The sequence below is a fragment of the Ictidomys tridecemlineatus genome, chromosome 1, assembly GCF_052094955.1.
Source record: "Ictidomys tridecemlineatus isolate mIctTri1 chromosome 1, mIctTri1.hap1, whole genome shotgun sequence".
Classification (NCBI taxonomy): Eukaryota; Metazoa; Chordata; class Mammalia; order Rodentia; family Sciuridae; genus Ictidomys; species Ictidomys tridecemlineatus.
Genome location: NC_135477.1, coordinates 120455494 through 120473743, shown reverse-complemented (window position 1 = coordinate 120473743; position 18250 = coordinate 120455494). Strand labels below are relative to the sequence as shown.

General features: G+C 44.9%; 1 protein-coding gene across 4 annotated transcripts in view; it reads right to left on the bottom strand.

The window, feature by feature from the left end:
* LOC120885432 (transcriptional activator protein Pur-alpha) overlaps positions 1-18250 on the bottom strand; it is a 51991-nt gene that overhangs the window by 11162 nt on the left and 22579 nt on the right. Inside the window, exon 1 of one of the 4 annotated variants that reach the window (XR_005728051.2) lies at positions 4346-10156. The exons of 2 other annotated variants lie outside the window; for them this stretch is intronic. The gene's annotated coding sequence lies outside the window, so the exon portion shown is untranslated. One more of the 4 variants, XR_005728048.2, reaches the window with a different exon arrangement.

The window sequence follows — 18250 nt, the reverse complement described above, 5'->3', positions numbered from 1 at the left end:
AACCCCACTCAATCATGTGGGATGGAAGACTGAGATTAAAGGTGAGCTAAGAGACACCTTTGCAGATGTGTTATTGAGAGTCTTATCTATCTACCTTTCAGGCAGTGAGGACATGGCTTCTCCTCTAGGTAGTCCTGGGAACAAAGGGGTTCCCAGAGGAGCTGAGAAGGCAGAAGGCAGTGCTGACTCAAAAAGGTGAGGCCTCAGTTGGGTGGAACTGCAGGTGCTCTTCCAGGTAGGCTGCTGTGTGGGGGTAGAAATCTAGGGCAGGACCAGAGGACATGGTCTCAAGGACTGTATCATTCACATCACTGAAGCCTCCTGAGGGTGGAGATTGAGTACAGAGCTCCCACAAGTGCCACTCTTTAGACCTGAGAGTCTTGAGGTCAGACGGGGCTCTGACCTTCAGGTTATCCCTTGCCTTTGCACAGACAGGAAGTCTCAGACACATCTGGGGAACTGAAGGACAATGAGAACAGTGTAGGAACTTGTGCTGTGCTTGGAATAGATCCCCTGCACTAGCAGCAGAGCAATAGCACTGTGTCCTGGGAGGTGATGCTCTTCTCAGGGTTGGAGTTCCCCAACGTCTCTGACCATGGGATCAATTATGGGGCTCATCATCCACATCTGGAAGAACTGAGGAGGTAGGATCTCCTGGAGCTCAGGGCCCAGTTCTAAATAGATTTGAGGTCTGGAGTTTCCAATCCAGAATGGCATCTCAGAGCATGAAAGCCACTTAGGTCCTGTCTTGTGGACATCCCGGTGGGCAGTGGAGTGCACTCATCCAGGACCCACTCCAGCAAGGATTTGAGTGTCTATCTGGCCAGCTATGAATCAGAACCAGGATGGACAGAGAGGCAACCCTGTGCTAAATGTTAGGATTTGAAACCACAGCTTGTATGCCACTTGAGAATTAATTTAATCTTTAGCTCGAGGGGTTGCAAAACCCCCCAATTTAACTAAACCAAAACAAAATTAAATGTTAGTGACTGACTAGCAGGCAAGCAGAGAGGTGTTGTTTCAAGGACTCTCTTTTAAACTACACATAAACTGATTTTTAAAAAATTTTAAATGTTTGGTAGAGAAGCATTTCTTCAAAGATAGAAGTACCTAAAATGGATACAGGATAGTGTGTGGACACACAGAGAACTTCTTTATGTTTTTTTAAAACACAAAAAAGTTTATCAGCCACTTTGGCAGTTTTCATAAAGGTTGACTTGGGATTCAAATAATAGAGTATTTCTCTATGGTAACAGCATATTATCAAGTGGAATGATCCCCAGCAATGCTAAGGCTGGGAAGCAGGTCTCTGTCCTGAGCCATGCAGGTGTTTGGCAGGCCTGAGAGGCTTACCCAAATAGAGTCCTCCGGAGAGCTGACCCAGAGAGGGGCTCACACATGCAATAAACTTACTTTCTTTCTCTCTTTCTCATTTTGATTTCCTTTACAACCTGAAGCCAGATGTGGTCACTTTAGCCTACGACTGCCGCCCAGGTGCCTGTATCAGGAGGCCAAGCTGAGGCCCCAGCAGGTAGGGCCCCCGATCTAACAGGTGCCCAGCGTGTGGTGTGCGCGTGCTGTCCGGAGGCCCCGTACCCGGCCCAGCTCGGAGCCCGAGGACTTGGAGAGCAGCCGCGCACCCTCTTCAGAGGTGCCTGGGGAAAAAGCGGGAAACAGGGCTGATCCTTCTTCGCTCCTCCTTAAATTCCAGCGTCCTCGGTTCTCTGCGCCCTGGGTGCGGCCTACTTAACCATCTGCCCGAAAGCCGGGCGGCTGCCAGAGCAGAGCCGGAGAGGCCGAGAGGACCAGTGGGGCGGGAAGGGAGAATGGTGAGTCCTTGGGGGCAGCATCCTATGCGCGCTGCTGGGCTCGCGGGCAGCCCAGCCACCTGTACGGGCGCGGCACCGCTATATCTCTGTCCCAGGCCTGGGCGCGCAGAGCCACGGAGCTGGCCTGAGGGCGGGGCTGCGGCGGCGCGGGGAAGCGTCCCCCTCTGCCCGGCCTCTCCCGAGCGCAGTGCGGGCGCGCCCAGCACCCGAGGAGCCGGCAGACACCCCATTCGCCCCCTGGCGGCGCTGGGACAAGCTGGGCAACACCGCCGCGGCGGAATGAGCTGTCCACAGCAGCACTGGGCGCCGCCCGAGGTCACGCAAGAATCTGCCTGGGGCTGGGAACCCGAGAGGAAAGCGGGCTTAGGAAGGAATGGGGGGAGTGGATGAAACAAAGCGACTGTGAGATCTGAGGTTTCCTCTGCATCATATCCTCCAAATCCTTGCGAGCTTCTCCACTAGCGTGGTGATTGACACGGGGATCTCATATCTGAGTGGTCCTCCCTCCCCTCACCAAGTCTCCCTGGAAATAGAAGCCTCGTTCCCGTTCTCACCCTTTCTGGAAAATATGCCCATATCTCCATTCCTTCCGCAGTGACCTGACAATAGCAGCCTTGGCCCACCCAGCCTCACCCCAGGCCTGCCACGCCTGGGAGAGCTCTGAGGTGGTGCCAGGAGGTTTCTTTGGGAGAAGAACAGCATTCAAAATGGTCCCTTTAGTGCTCACGAGGAGTCTGGCACTGCCCCGGGCCTTATGGAAGGTAAAGATCTTGACCTCTGGGTGTTTCAATCTCAGAAGAAAAACACACTCAGGAGATGATGGGCACAGCTAGTGGCCTGGCAGCAGGAGCCTCAGGGGAGGGCACACTGGGGATGGGATGGGATGGGTTGTAAACACTGGAGCTATCAGAACTTGCTAAGTGGACAAGATTTGGAAAGAGAAAAGGAGAGTATTCTTGGCCAAGTCTGGAGTGCAGTGGAGGCTGGTGTGGGAGGGCAAGGCTGGTGGACCCCAGGGGCCCTGTAAGGGTATGTTTCTTCAGTGGGAGAGAGGGGAAGAGGAAGAACTGGAGGTTGGAAGCTGCTCTGGAAGGCAGCAGCAGCACAGACCTGGCAGATCTGAGTGCAGGCTGAGGTGGGGAAAGGAAGTGAGGCTGTGTGTGCAGGAACAGGTGCCAGGGAAGGAGGGAAAGGGCTTCTGGCCTAGGAGGGGACCACACAGGCCCATGCTCCTTGCCCAGGTCAAGTTTTCCTCAGGTGGCACTGATACCTAAGCAATGCCAGTGCAGGTGTCCCCAGCTTCTTCAAAGGACTGGGTTAGGTTTTTGTCAGGAAGGAGGAAGCCTAGGTCATGGTTTGAGGAGGGAGCAGCTCCAGGCTAGTTCCAAAGGCAAAGGATTAAAAAGAGTGAAGCAGGTCTCTGGGGTGAGAAGGCAGGCTCCGGAAGCCTCCGGGAGAGGAAGACAAAAGAGGGACCAGTAGGGGGCGCAGGGCCTCTGAATCTCAGGTCCACCAGGGCTGGCAGGAGCTGGCTGGCTGTCAGTTTCTGCCCCATTCCTCATTCCATTTTCCCTATCAAAGTCATTTAAGGTAATTGGGGAGATCCCTTCCCACACAGCCTCTGGTATTGTACAGATGGAACAAACTCAGAGTGGGTTCTCAGGCTGAAGCCCTAGGAAACACCTCCAGGAAAAGGAGGCAGAGTCAATAGTCTTCTGGGTAGGAGTGGGGTGGCCTTCCGGGATGTGTGTGTGTAGGAACAGGTGCGAGGGAAGGAGGGAAAGCGCTCTGGCCTAGGAGGGGACCACACAGGCCCATGCTCCTTGCCCAGGTCAGGTTTTCTTTCCTTATCAGTCAAACTACAGCCAAATGAGAATCCATTTACACTTGCTTTGGTTGAATTCCTCCAGAGTCAGCCACTCCCTTCTTCCTCTTCCATAAGGGGCCTAGGTGAACGTAGGGAGACACTTGTCTCATTTTTTCATATATGCTGTTTATGTGGGTGCTCCTAAAGGCTTGTGACACCTGTAGCATCTGCTTCCATTATCCCCCTCTCTCTCAGAACAGGCCCCAGAGGGAAACTTGATCTCTCAGCCACCTTTCTCTGCCACTCCTTTTTAAAAGTTGTAAACATAGCCATCAGTTTATAAGTTTCTACTTTGTGTCAGACACTGTGGTCAAGCAAGCTAGGTTCTCAGGACCTGATCTGTTCCTTAAAGGAGCTAAGAGCCCAACAGCCAGATTCCTTGGCTGGCTCTGGCTCCCAGCCCAAGACAGGCACAAGGGGTTGAATACTGTTCCCTAAGCCGATACAGAGAACATGGATCAGGTTTGGTGTCACTCATCTCCACTTCAACTCCATCCTTAAAGCATCATATCCTGATGATTCTGGGTCATCTGGGGGAAGGCCTGAGACCCACAGGAAAGGGAATGTGAACACCCCTTTCAACCATGCCTGGCAGTGGTGGCTCAGTAAATATTAATTGACTTTGAGGACAAGATGTACTTTGACTTACCTCTGGATAATGAAATAAACCTGTCATGTAAATCTGAAAAGGCAACAGAGATTCATTAGGTTGAACTGAAAAGAAATTGGGCTGAGGGTTAATCAGACTCTTGTTATCCAAGGAGAAAATCTACTGTGGTCTTCTCTAGCTTTCTTCAAGTTCTTTGAAGCTAGGGTCAGAATGATGTTGAAAACGAATAATCCTGCCTCTCAGAGAAAGCCTTGCTCCTGAAGCCCTGCAGAATTGGAGGAGAGAAACGGGGATTAGATGCCCCGGAGGTACTACATGTCTGTGACAGCATTAGGGTTGTCTAAGAACCTGGCCTCCGACCTCATCCCTGAGGAATCACTCCCTGATGGTGCTGGGTTGGCTGGGGGAGGCCTGAGAGCCACAGAAAAGACCTGGTGTGAATGCTCCTTCCAACTGTGCCTGGTAGTTTTGGACTCTTGGAGCTGGCAGAAGGTGCCTTGCTTTCGGCTCTTTCAGGAAGAAAAAAAAGCCATGGCAATGTCCTAGACCCTCTGACCAACTCAAGACCTGGTGCAGGCTACTTAACTTCGCCAGGCTTGGTCCCTTCTCTGTGAGATGAAGAGATAGGAATATTGGTTTTGAAAGGGGACTGGGAAGATTTACAAAAACTGTAAAATGCTTCCCACTTCCTTATACAAAGTAAGAGCTCAATAAATGGTTGATATTCTATGATTTTGATGATGATGATAGAATGTAGCTCATAACTACCAACAATTATGATATATACCCCTTATCATGCTCAGCTATCTTGAGACATACTCAGAATAGCTACTGTGTTTTTGTTTATTTTTAAAGATGGTTTAGTTTTTCCTTGCTACTAGGGATTGCACCCAGGGTCTTGCATAGGCTAGGCAAGTGTTCTACACTGAGCTATATCACCAGCCCTTTACTTTTTTATTTTTATTAGTGAGATAGGGTCTAAGTTGCCCAGGCAGGCCTTGAACTTGGGGTCCTCCTGCTTCAGCCTTCTGAGTCATTGGGCTTACAGGCATTGCCACTGCAGTTGGTTTTAAGATGGCTTTTTTTTCTATATATAAAAAGGAAGAACATCATCTCAAAATAGTGTCTATGAAAATGACCTGTAGAAATAAAATGAGGTAAGGGCTGGGTAAGGGTAGAGTAAATGAGTGTATAAATTGCTGAAGAAGGACATAAAGCTGAGGCAGGATGCCTGTGCCCCTTCTTTTATCCAGGTCCATCTCTGCAGCCATGTGGGACCCGTCCCCTCTCAGAGCCCCATCCTCTTCTGAGCAGTGTCCAAAGCATGGCTCAGGATGAAGCCCAACTGTGGTGTAAGGCAGGCAGTTTCTCACTCTGTCCTCTCCCAGGGAAACATGCACCTGTCACTATGATGGGTTAGCAGGAGCCATGCAGAGTCCTCTAGAACTGTCAAGCAGGCACAAGACAAAACATTTACATCTAATATTTTGGAAGGATCAAATGTGGTTCTCAAAAAGCTCAGACGTGCAAGCTTTGGAAAAGGCCCAGGTTTGGCTCCCTTTAACTCCCAAATTCTTGTGGGATGTTGCAATTACTTGTGACAATCCCTCTCCCTGCCTGGGACTTTAATTTCAGATTTAGACATGTAAGACTGGGTAGCTGGCTGGGTCTTGAGCGACTTGGGGGTGGGGTGGGGACTGGCTGGGGAGAATAATTTTTGCACCATGTTTTCTTTGGAAGGGAGATCTCAAAGAATCAAATGATGTAGCTCTGTTTGTATTACTAGAATTTTCAGCCACTGTAGCAGATTCCTTGTCCCTGAAATTGGTTCACTTTGCTGAGTAGTTCATTCTGTCCTTTGAAATCCAAATGTCTAGGAATCATTTCTGTAATAGTCTTAAGTTAGAGTAACTTACCATTTACTCTCATAAATTCCATAGTCCTTCCATGAAATATTATCCCCTGGATAAGTATTAGGTGAAGAAGATCTATTAAGGCCAGGTGGAATATTTAGTGGTGCAGGGAGAGGTAAATAAATGCAAAAAAAAGCTGGGCAAAACATGTATGGATGTCAGGACTCTGTGGCCTGAGTGCCAAGGTATGTAACCAAAGGCTTTGGGCAAACTGCCTATGTCTTTGCATTGCTACTGTACGTGGCCTGAACACATTCAGCTTTTCTGAGGGACCTCAACTCTATGTTGGGCTCCTTTTTCCTACTACCTGGCTGCCACACCTGGTCTGAGAGCCTATGCAACTTTAGTTCTGGCTCTTTTGACTTTCATACTGGCAATGAAAACAATGGATGCTGCTAGTCCAGAAAGAGATTTGAGCAGATGGGCTAGGTTCTTCTTGCTTCACCCCTAGGCCTTTGTCATTCAGTCTGATGTAAAAGCCTATCTCTGACATCGGTGTACCTAGCAAAGTTGGGGATCAATAATAGCTAGGGGCTGCAGATGTAGCTCAGTGGTAGAACACTTGCTTAGCATGCGTAAGACACTGGGTTCTGTCCCCAATACTGAACAGGAAAAAAAAAAAAGGCTAGGAATTCCTAGATGCTTTGTGGAGTTCAGGCTGGTAAGCAGAGTCATAGGCTAGGATTGACAAATCTGGGGTCATGAGTTCTTTTTGCTTATTGGCAGTTGGCATAGAATCACCAACACTGCTATTCCCCCAAAATACTTGGTGAGCACTCTTCTTTTTCCAAGATATCAGCTCATATAGAGCTCAGAAATGATACAGAATAATATGAAGAGAGAAGATCTGAATGAAGGGTTATGTTGAGGTCAACCAGATTCTCAGGGAAGTCTAGATTGAAGGAAATGCTAGATTGACCTATTCCAGATCTGAAATATTAGAATTTCTAAAGGAGCAAGATGAGAAGGGAGATTGAGACTGAGCTGTAAGAGCAGGGGAGAAGAGAGACAGAACAATCTCTCTGGAGTTCTTTTGGGTCTTGGAAAGATAAAGCTCAGAATTCCTAAGCAAAAGCAAATGCCCAACTGTTTAATCTATCTCTAGGTAGGATGAGGGAATGAGTAAGCTCTGATTATAGGACAGAGAAATACAAGGATCTGGTGGTTCAGGGCACCAGCCCACTCCTGAGGGACTCCAGAGTCAGGAGAATAGAGAATGTCTCCCCTGAGGGTGCCTTTAAGAATACAGCTGAGACATTCTGTTTCTGGATGAAAAGTCTCAATATCAATATAATCAATAAAATCCCAACCAAAATTCCAATAAGACATGCTAAATGAAATTTGATAAGCTGATTAGAAAGTGGATCTGGAATGAAAAAATATGGAAGGACAGAAAAATGATTTGTAGGGGGTGGAAACAATGAAGCTTTGTATGAAATAGCATCCAAAAGCTACAACAATGAAAATGGTGTGATATGGGTTCAAGAATATAAAAAAAAGTTAAAAAAAAAACAGAATCAAGAAACAGTACTGAATATATGAGAGGTGTTTGGTTTTAGTGTTTGTTTGTTTTTCTTTTTTGGTACGGGGGATTGAACTCAGGGATACTTAAACACTGAGCCACATCCCAGCCCCTTTTTTATATTTTATTTAGAGACAGAGACTTGCTGAGTTGCTTAAGGTCTCACTAAATAGCTGAGGCTGTCTTTGAACTTCAGAACCTCTTGCCTTAATCACCTGAGCTGCTGGAATTACAGGTGTGTGCCACAGCGCCTGCCTTTATGAGAATTTTGAATATGAGAAGGGTAGTGTTTCAAGACACTGGGGAAGAGGATGGTCTACAGAATAAATAATGCCGGGCAGCATGCAACTGTCTGGGGAAAAAAATTAGATTCCTAATCCACACCATTTATTATGAAATAAATTCAAGATGGGTTAAAGAACCAACACAAATACAACCCTAAAAGAAACACAAGAAAATAGAAATATGATTATTATTTATAGATAGGGAAGCCTTCTTTAAAAGCCATAAAATAACAAGCCATAAAGGAGAGGAATAACACATTTTGATGACATCAAAATAAAAAACTTCTTACAACCCAAGACACCATTAATAAAGGTTAAAAAAAAAAAGTCAGTCAGTCTGAAGTGAGGGGTGGCTCATTCTGCTAGGGATCAGATTGTGAGATAAGATGGCCTTGGAGGCCTGTCTGCTTCCTCACAATTCCCTGTGTAAGTCAGGGTTCAGGAGTAGGTAAATAAATACCAAAAGGTAGTTGTAGTTCATTGTCCATCGTCTCTAGAGCCCTGCGATCAAGAGCTAACTCAAGTCATAGTTATCAAGAGCCAGCTGAAGATAAATGGGCTAAATGGAGCAGGATGTAGGAGAGGAGGAGGTAAACCAAGACGGAAGGAATAAAAGGAATTTTGCTGGCCTCAGACAGGAATCAGAAGGAGGGACTGCTTCAGTAGACAGCATCTCCAGTCCTTGGATGCATCTTTCATAGAGTAGATGTGGCACAGGAGCTCCTCCCAAGACCTCATTTCTCCTGCATAAAGAGGATTCTGTCACCCTGTGTAGGCTTTAATCATCTCCATGAGACCCCTCTATTCTGTTCTCTTCTGGGAGACAACCCCTGCTGACCCCACAGTGGTAGTGATGATGGATGTGCCCATATTCTTAGGTGGATAAGGTGCCTTGTATGGTGTGACAGCTCCGAGTCAGAGGCCTATGTCTTGGAGACTTTACTGTTTTATGTCTAGAGAACACTCTGACACAGGTTCCCAAAGCAAATTCTGTGAAGAATTATATCAGCCAAGTCACCCTAAGAGGATCAGGATCTGCTCTTGGGAAAGCCAGGCAACCACCCTGCTCAGCTACTGTCACCCCATATTCCCATTTGTGAGCTGACTCTGAGCTCAGAGGATGTCTGCCTGATTCAGGTAGGATGACAGCCATATGCAAGTCTTAGGAAATTTTGTGGTATTTTATGCTAATTGGTAAGCCGGGTTGAGTCCATGGACCTCGGGTTTGAGAAGAAGCAAAAAATTCTTAGGAAGGAAGGTAGATGCCATTTTCTAACACGAACAAGAGGAGCAACAAAGACAAAGTGCACCGAAAAAGCAGGAGACAGCACCACGACTGGCCAGAATTGGCGCTCAGCCTTAATGATGGAATTATATTCCAAGAAGCATCAGAGAATCCCACAGGCCCTAATTTGCCTTTCCGAGATGTTTCAGGATTTTGAGGGTAAAGAGTAAGGAGTAAATAAGTGCAGTTGGGGATATGGCCAAGGCTCCAGAGGCCACTGGCCTTTGGGAAATTTTACAAAATGGACCAAGGAGCATAGATTCAATGTCTACAGAAGGAAACAACTCCTTAATATCAAAATATAACAGTGGCTGAGTACCAACTATGCACCATGTATTCAAGTGAGGGCAGCATGAAGAGAGCTCTGCACCCCTACCCCCCATCACCACACACCTAGCAAACCTGCCTCTCACCTCTGAGGTGATACCAGAGTAGTCCACTCATCTGGCACAAAATATGGCAGTTTAGAGAGCCTTCTAATCGTTTAACTCCTATTTTTCAGAAAACTAGGAGACAGTTAGCTTACAACCCCTAACTTTCCACATGGATACAGGAGACTTCAGCCAGCCAATGAGGAGAGTAGCTCTCCTTCCTTGATGCCCAAGCAACCCTGCTTCCAGGCCCTTTTTACTAATAGTCTTGCCAATCAGCCAGGCTGAAGGATGAGGACTCACAGAGACCCCCCAGGAGGAGGGTTCTATCTCTGTTTTCGGAGTGCAACCAGTGATTTTGAACTTCTGTGAGATGTGGCTTCCCTTGAGAGTTTTGATGAAAACTATGGATTCTGTTCTCAGAAAAATGTTCATTGCACATTATAGGTCTGATCATGTGTAAAATTTCAGGAGCTTTACATACCCTGGAAGTCCTTGCTTCAGAGTTCCTATCAACACAGATCACTCCTTTTCTTAATCTGGAACTATTTCCTGGGGCTGATTAACTGCTCTTAGATGTCCAACAGGTGAATTAATATGTAGCATTGACCTCTAGTTGTCCCATGTCTTTGGCAGATGGCAGATTTATTGCTTGTAGCCAGAAGAAAGTAAAGCCCCTGGACCATGACCACATTTTGTTTTTCACACTCCTCCTGAAAACCTCAGGCACCTCTGAAACAGACCTGGAACACAGATACAAAGTGACAAGCCAAAAATAAATCTGATCCTGTATACAACCAGATCTATGAAGTCAGAACCATAGACTGGGTCTTCCTTGGCAGGAAGGAGAAAAATGAGGATAGATCCAAAGGTACACTGTGAAATAATCAGAATGGGTCTCTCTTCTTCCAGATGGATGAAGATTTAGCTGATCATCCTGGAGAGACACCTGGTCTTTTCATTATCTACTGGCAAGTGGAGGCTACTGGAAGCTATATCCTTAACTATTATCCGCCTTCCACATGGGACTCCCTTTTTACCAATAATAATGAGGAGAAGGATAATGATGATAATAGTAGCATTTATTAAACATTATTTGTGCCAAGCACTGTGCTATAAACTCTTGACAAGTTATTTCACTTAATCTTTCCAACAATCAAATAAGGTAGGCACTCTTATTATCTCATTTAAAGATCAGGAAATTGAGACTAGGAGACATTCAGTTGAGTAGCTTAAGGTCATAGGAGCTAGTGAGTGATAAAGCCTGGTTTTGCACCAAGACCTGATTTCAAACCTAATACTTTTAACTTACTCCTGCTGCTCCTTCCCAAAATACCAGGCAGGACTCAGACAAAAGTCTTGGAAGTCCTCCAGAGTGATGAAATGGTCTTCCAGTCGGTACCCACCTGTTTCATCCCCTGCCCACTGAGTAGCAGTCTGGTACTCAGACTCATTTTTTGGAGAGCTGCTTGGAAATCCTCAAGTTCTATCTCCTATTGCTAGATGACTTTGCTTTTTTAATTCACATGCCATAGCCCTAAATTTATCAAGAAGCCTAATTTTATTTATTTAGTTTTTTATTTATTTTAATTAGTTACACATGACAGTACATACGCTTGAATCAGATGGGATATAATTTCTCATTTTTCTGAGTGTACAGGTTGCAGAATCACATTGGTCATGCAGTCACGTATATACACACAGCAATAATAATGACTATTTTATTCTACTGTCCTTCCATTCTCCCCTTCCTCTCCCCTCCCCTCCCATCACTTCTCTCTACCCAATCTAATATGACCCACTTCTTTTTTTTTCCCCTCACATCGTCATACATGTATTCTGTATAACGAAGGGGGTCTCCTTCCATCTTCCATGCAATTCCCCTTCTCCCTCCCTTTCCCTCCCACCTCTCTTCCCTATCTAGAGGCAATCTTCTTTTCATGCTCTTCCTCTCTACCCCATTTTGAGTCCTAATTTTATTTTAAACTCAGTTGAGCCCAAGAGCCTCATTTCTTCCTCAAGTTTAGGATGAAGAAGACTCTTTTTTCTACTTCATCCCTAGAAAGTTGTTGGTGGTTCCCATTTTAAAGATTTGACAATGGAGCTAAGGGAGTTGGGGGTATAGTTCAGTGGTAAGGTGCTTGCTTAGTATGTATGAGGCTCTGGGTTTGATTCCTAGCATTGGGAAGCGGGGAAGATAGGAGATGAAGAACAAAGAGCAAAGACACTAGAATTTGGTGAAGTATCACCAAGAGTGCTGGTGCTCTGTGGAGGTCCAGCTTCCCTATGTGTTTCCTATCCTCAATATTTGAAAATGGGGTATATTGCCCCTCAAATAGCTAGTCTCCTCCCTTTCCTCGACCAGTGGATTCAGGAGAGTGAGTGTCCCCAGCTCACCAAGCAAAAGGCCCAGGAAAATGCTGCCTATCATATGCCCAGTGACCTAAAGGGCCCCTAAGTGCATGCTGAATGGCAGAGCCCCAACTAGTGGTAATTTGGGGCGGGTATTGACGTTTGGGTGGGCATTAAGCTATCTAATGAGTCCGGGGTTACTTGTCCTTGCCCCAGAGCATTTTATTTTGTAGATGAAATAGCTAGGGAGAGAAGATATTGAGGTTTATATAGAAGAGGGACATGGAGAAAGCTAAAGAGGTTGGGAGCAGGCAGAGAAAAATCACCTCTTGTTCAGGGTCTCTCTTCTATGCTACGTGTAGGCCAGAGATGAGATAAAACACAACAGATCCTCATTCAAAGTGGATGAAGAAGCAAGTCCCAGAGACAGGTGACTCTCAGAAGTGGTCTGGACTCACTGGAGTCAAGTTCTTGAGTCATCAGATGTTTACCGAGTACCTCCTGTGTGCCAGACTTGACTGGGCACTGGGGATGCCACAGTGAATTCTACCCTCAACATCAGACCATCAATAGAAAGAAAAAAAAAAAAAACATGAGCCAGACAATGTGGACCATGGTGAGCTATATGAAGAAAACTGGACAGAGCAGCGAGAGTGACTGGAAGGGGCCCCTTCAGTTCGGGCTGTCCAGAAAAGCCTCTTTGAAGAGCTGAAGCTTGATCATGAAAAAGGTCCAGCCACAAGAGGATCTGGAGGAAGTGCATTCCAAGAAGAGGAAAGAGCAAAGCCAATGGCCCTTAGGTGACAACAGGCTCCATACATTTAAGCAGTGGAAAGGCAATCAGCATGGCTTGAGAAAAATTAACAGGGAGATAAGAGGAAGGAGAGAAAGCTGGAAAGTTAGGCTGGGCCAAATCGTAACAGCCTTGCAACCATAGCAGAGTTAGACTTTATTCTTAATGGATGACAAGCAGAAGAATCACACCAAACAATTAAGATTTTTAAAAAGATCACTCTGGCTACTGTGTGAAGAATGGCAGTAGAGAGACCAGTGAGGAGGCTTTAGGTAAGAAAATGGGTGACTGTATAATTTGTCATCCAAACAAGGACAGGTATAAGTGAACAGGACTGCTACAAATACTTAAGCAGGGCCATCAGGCATACCCAGGATGGTTTCAAAGTCGGATGAATGGACATTCTGGATATGACGGGGGTCTTGGATCAACAGCATCACCTTGTTAGAAATGCAAATTCTCAGACTCCACCTCAAAACTGCTGCATCAGAAACTCAGGATGGACCCAACAGTCGATTCTTTGCAGTGGTGGGAGTTATTGAGCCCAGGGCCTCAGATGTGCTATTTAATGTTCTATCACTGAGATACACTCCCAGCTCATGCAGCAAGCAATAGGTATTTTAACAAGCCCTTCAGGAGATTCTGATACAGGTTGAAGTTTGAGAACCACACAGTAGTGTATATGAGGGGATGTGACCAGGTGCAGGTTATATTTCATTTTTTAATTTTATATATATATTATATATACATACATACACACACTATATTTTGAGACAGGATCTTACTAAGTTGCTTAAGTCCTCACTTAGTTGCTGAGGTTGGCTTTTTTTTTTTAGGTTATATTTTAGATTAAGTGTTGAAGGAAACTAGAGTCTGGAATGAGCTCTTTGCTTTTGGTTGTGCAATTTGTGTATGGTGGTGCTCTTTAGTGCAATGGGAGAACTAAGATGGGGGGAGAAATGGGTTTTGTGAGGGAATTAAGCTTCCGGTTCAGATGTGTGAAGTCAAGAGTACAGAAATAGGTCATTCTCCCTGGACCACCTCTCAGAATGAGGAAGCAGTTCTACCAGCCAGAGGGACATATTCATAGGGCTGCCCAAGCTCTGCAGCTTTAGGCACTCTTTTTTTCAGTTATTCTCCTTCTTATGAGGCCCTGCTTTTAGAGAAGACTTTTCCCATTGATATTGCTCTGTCATGGCCCAAGAAGAACCATGGAGGAAAAGCTAATCATTGATGCCCCAGACAAACATGGCTACTCAGGTGGAAACAGTTTTTGAAGGTGCCATGCAAGAGACTTTTAGCTAGGGAATCAAAGCCTAGACCTTGTCTTGGGAATTCCTCTACTAGGACTTACCACTGAAAAAGTGCTGGCTAGTTAATTTGTACAAGCCAGGACTGTCACAGACAGCTCAGCAGTTTCTACCCATTCTGCTATGACATACAGCTCCCAGTTCCAGGAGGAGTCACTTTTTATGTGGTCTCAGACTGCTGGCCTGTAGCCCATGCCTGAACATTTGGGTTTTGTTTAATGTCTATGGGCTACATACAGGGAGTAGCAAGCCCTTATCCCTGTGCTATCTGGTGCAGGTATCCATGTCCTTGGTGACATCCGACAGTAGACCAATGATAAGACAGAGTACCAAATTATCCCTTCTTGTAGTGGTAGCCAGAGAGGGATGGACAAACTCTAAGTTCCAGAGCAGTAATTCTTAACTTGGACCTTAGCAAGTTCTGAAAAACAGCTGAGAGAGAACCAAGCTTTCATTTGATTCTCAAACCTAAGTCTCAAAAGAGACAAAGAACCTTTACTTTAAAAAAGAACAGTTGGGGCTGGAGATATGGCTCAAGCGGTAGCGGGCTCGCCAGGCATGCGTGTGGCCCGGGTTCAATCCTCAGCACCATATACAAACAAAGATATTGTATCCGCTGAAAAAACTAAAAAATAAATAAAATTCTCTCTCTCTTTACAAAAAAAAAAAAAAAAAGAGCAGTAGTTCTCACACTTAAGTGTGAGAATAACCTGGAGGGCTTGTTTCATCAGGGAGCAATAGTCCTTTTTTTTAGATATAAGTGTTGATATAAGTGTCTTGCCCCTGGTGACTGAAGGAAACCAGCCCCAGAGGTTCTGGTTTGTTAGGTATGGAATAGGATCCCAGAATTTGTATTTCCAGCAATTTCCAAGGGGCTGCTAATCATTAGCTCTTAGTCCAGTGTTCACACTTTGAGAACCACTGTTTTAGAGGTTACAAAAAAATCATGAGGGGCTTGAGTTCAACTTTTCAGATAAGAGTTCTAAAAGATTCCACAGTCCAGGGCTGGGGATATGGCTCAAGTGATAGCGCGCTTGCCTGGCATGCGTGAGGCACTGGGTTCGATCCTCAGCACCTCATAAAAATATATTGTGTCCACCTAAAGCTAAAAAATAAATATTAAATAAAGATGCCACAAATCCTTTAAACCACAATATGTCCCAAGGAATTTGAGATATTATTTTTGGAAGAAGCCCCTAGAGAGTGACAGACTCTAGACCTTTCCTTGGAGGCCAGGAAACATCTGGGAAACAGCATTTTAGATGGTGCAGGAAAATGCCTCTAGAAACTTAAAAAGCCCAAGCAGAACTCTGAGTTGGAAAGTGCATGGCTGACCCTGGCTGACCCAATTCCTGGATCAATTGTTGGTAAACAGAAAGGTTTGGGGAATCTGTAAAGACTCACAGCCTCTCCTGGAGACTGCCTCACTCACATAGAAGGTCTGCTCTAAGGAAGAAAGGGTGTTTTCTGGAGTTAGAATCTGGGAGACAGAAGGAAACCAAAAACTTAATGAGACAGAGTTCAAAAGCCTCATTCACAGAAACTTTTATTCAGGTTGTTATGGAAAGGGTAGGAAGAGGCAAGGACAGTACTCAGGGCTGTGCTTACTTCAAGCAAGAGCAGTAGAGAGCCCTGGAAGGGCCACTTGCCAGTTCCCTTCAGACCTGCTCTAAGTCATTTCCCCATAAAAGGGAGGGAGAAATGAAAATGTGGATTCATTCATGAATCAACCTCTAAAACAGGAAGTGTGGCTTTTGAGCTATGCAAAGAAACCCTCCTTTGTACAGAGAACACCGGCTTAGCCATCCAGCTAAATATACCATAAGATGAGACGATGTCAAAGTTGGGAGACACTACATATTAGAGGATGTGGAGGCCAAACTTCAGAGGAAGGCAATATAGTAGGGTTACTGAGAACATGGATGTGCTTTGAAATCAGCCTACCAGAATTTTTTGGGAGGGAGGGGAAACACCTTTTTTTTTTTTTTTTTTTTTTGGTGTAGTATTGGGGATTGAGCCCAGGAGAGCACTCTACCACTGAGCTAATCCTTAGGTCTTTTTTTTTAGTTGTTGATGGATCTTTATTTTATTTACTTATTTGTGGTGCAGAGATTCAAACCTAGTGCCTCACACATGCTAGGCAATCGCTCTACCACTGAACCACAACCCCAGCCAGAGTCTTTTTTATTTATTGGAACAGGGTGTTGCTAAGTTGCTGAGGCTGGCATGGAACTTGCCTCAGATTCCTGGGTCCCTGGGATTATACATGTATAACACTGGGCCTGACTGGACTTTGGATTCTGACTGTGGAACCCTGAGCATGTTAATCTTTCTGAATGATTATACTACTATAGCACCATCATTTGTCAAATGGAGGTAATAATGATGCCTTACAGGACTGAAGTAAGAATGAAATGAAACAACCTAGTTAAAATGCTTAGCTTGGTGCCTTGAGTATTTTAAGCACCTGTTTGAAAATAAAAAGATAGTGGGGCTTAGTAAAATTTAGGATGCTGATAATATAGACCCACCCTTAGTGCCATTACCAGAGACAGAAGGTGAAGGTAGGGTGGAGGTGCTGCTAGTCTCCACAAGAGACTGACAGAGGTTGAGATGAGTCAGCAGGATGGGAGAGGATGCTTACGATGATGGAATCAACTGGACAACCTGCTGGCTGTAAGGTGGGGATATCCTACTCTTTTAAACAATTGTGACATTTTCTCACTGTCAATCTAAGTGCCAAATAACCTGATTTGAACTGAAGTAAATGAAAATCAATGTTGATAGCAATATTGGATTGACATATTGGAAACACTCTGGAGATATGCAAAATTAAGGTGGAATCTCCATTGTCAGGAAAAAATGTGGCTCTTCCTACTTAAGTTCCAGAAATATGGAGGAAAGTGCTAATATGACAACAGTGGAGGTATGATTCTGAGGAAAGCTGGCAGCTGACCCTGAAAAAGAGAGATCTCTTTCCTCTAATTCTGAATGAGCAGAAACTCTTCCAAAATCCAGTACCCTAAGCCAAAAAGTTCTCTCTGCTTAGAAAGCAATTGTTACTACAACTAGGAACAAAGAGATTTCTAAAAAAAAAACATGCAAAAATAGCCAAAATAAATTACATATCACATGGTTAAATAAAAGCTTACATCCCTTGGGGGTGAGGGTGGGAAAATTATATTACCTTAGAAAACAAAGAGCTAAAGAAAAGTGACAAAAAGTTCTTGAGCATGTTATGCTGGGTCCCTTGCTTGAGGAAACCCATGGCCCTACTAGCCTTGCCTTGTTCAGACCTATCCTAAGTCTGACTTGTTTCTCTTGCCGTCCTGTTACAGGACCTTGCTTCCAGGCTTCTTGTTATCCAAATGAACAACTGGGCATATTTATCATGGTCCCACTTGTGAGTCTTTGAAAGAATAAGGCCACAGGACAATTAGGAAGGGGACTTTTTCACTGGGAGGAAATGGTGGCTAGAGTTTTCACCACAAGCTCCTGTTCTTCGGAGCCCTCTTCTTGGACAGAGACCCAGAGATTCATCTGATCTCACTTTGAGGAGAGGAGAATCTGGTCTCTTCTTCAGGAAGTACTGCTGCGTATCCCCTAAAATCAGGGGTACTGCAGAACTTAAGGAAACTAAGTTTCTTAGGTATCCCACTCACCTCTCCATAACAGTGGCACCTTTAGCTTTATGTTTTGATAAAGTTTGTTATTTTTTTTTTAAGTCGGTGGTTGTTAGGTATGAAAGCCACTTCAATCCTGTTGTTCTCTATAAAGGAGGGTCATTGTAGCAAGAAAAAAACAAAGCAGTAATTTACAATGATAAACTGTCTTGGGATTCACCCAGGGAAGCCTGGAATTGTAATACTATAAACTTGAGATATTCTATGGCCATGCATCAATTTTTAGAATATAACCATTCATTGTCATATACACATATATAACATATATATATATATTTTAAATAATGTTGAAAGGCTTTTTTAAAAAAAATTTTATTTATTTAGTTAGTTGTAGTTGGACATAATACCTTTATTTATTATTATATGTGGTGCTGAGGATCGAACCCTGGGCCCCGCATGAGCTAGGCGAGCGCTCTACCACTGAGCCACAA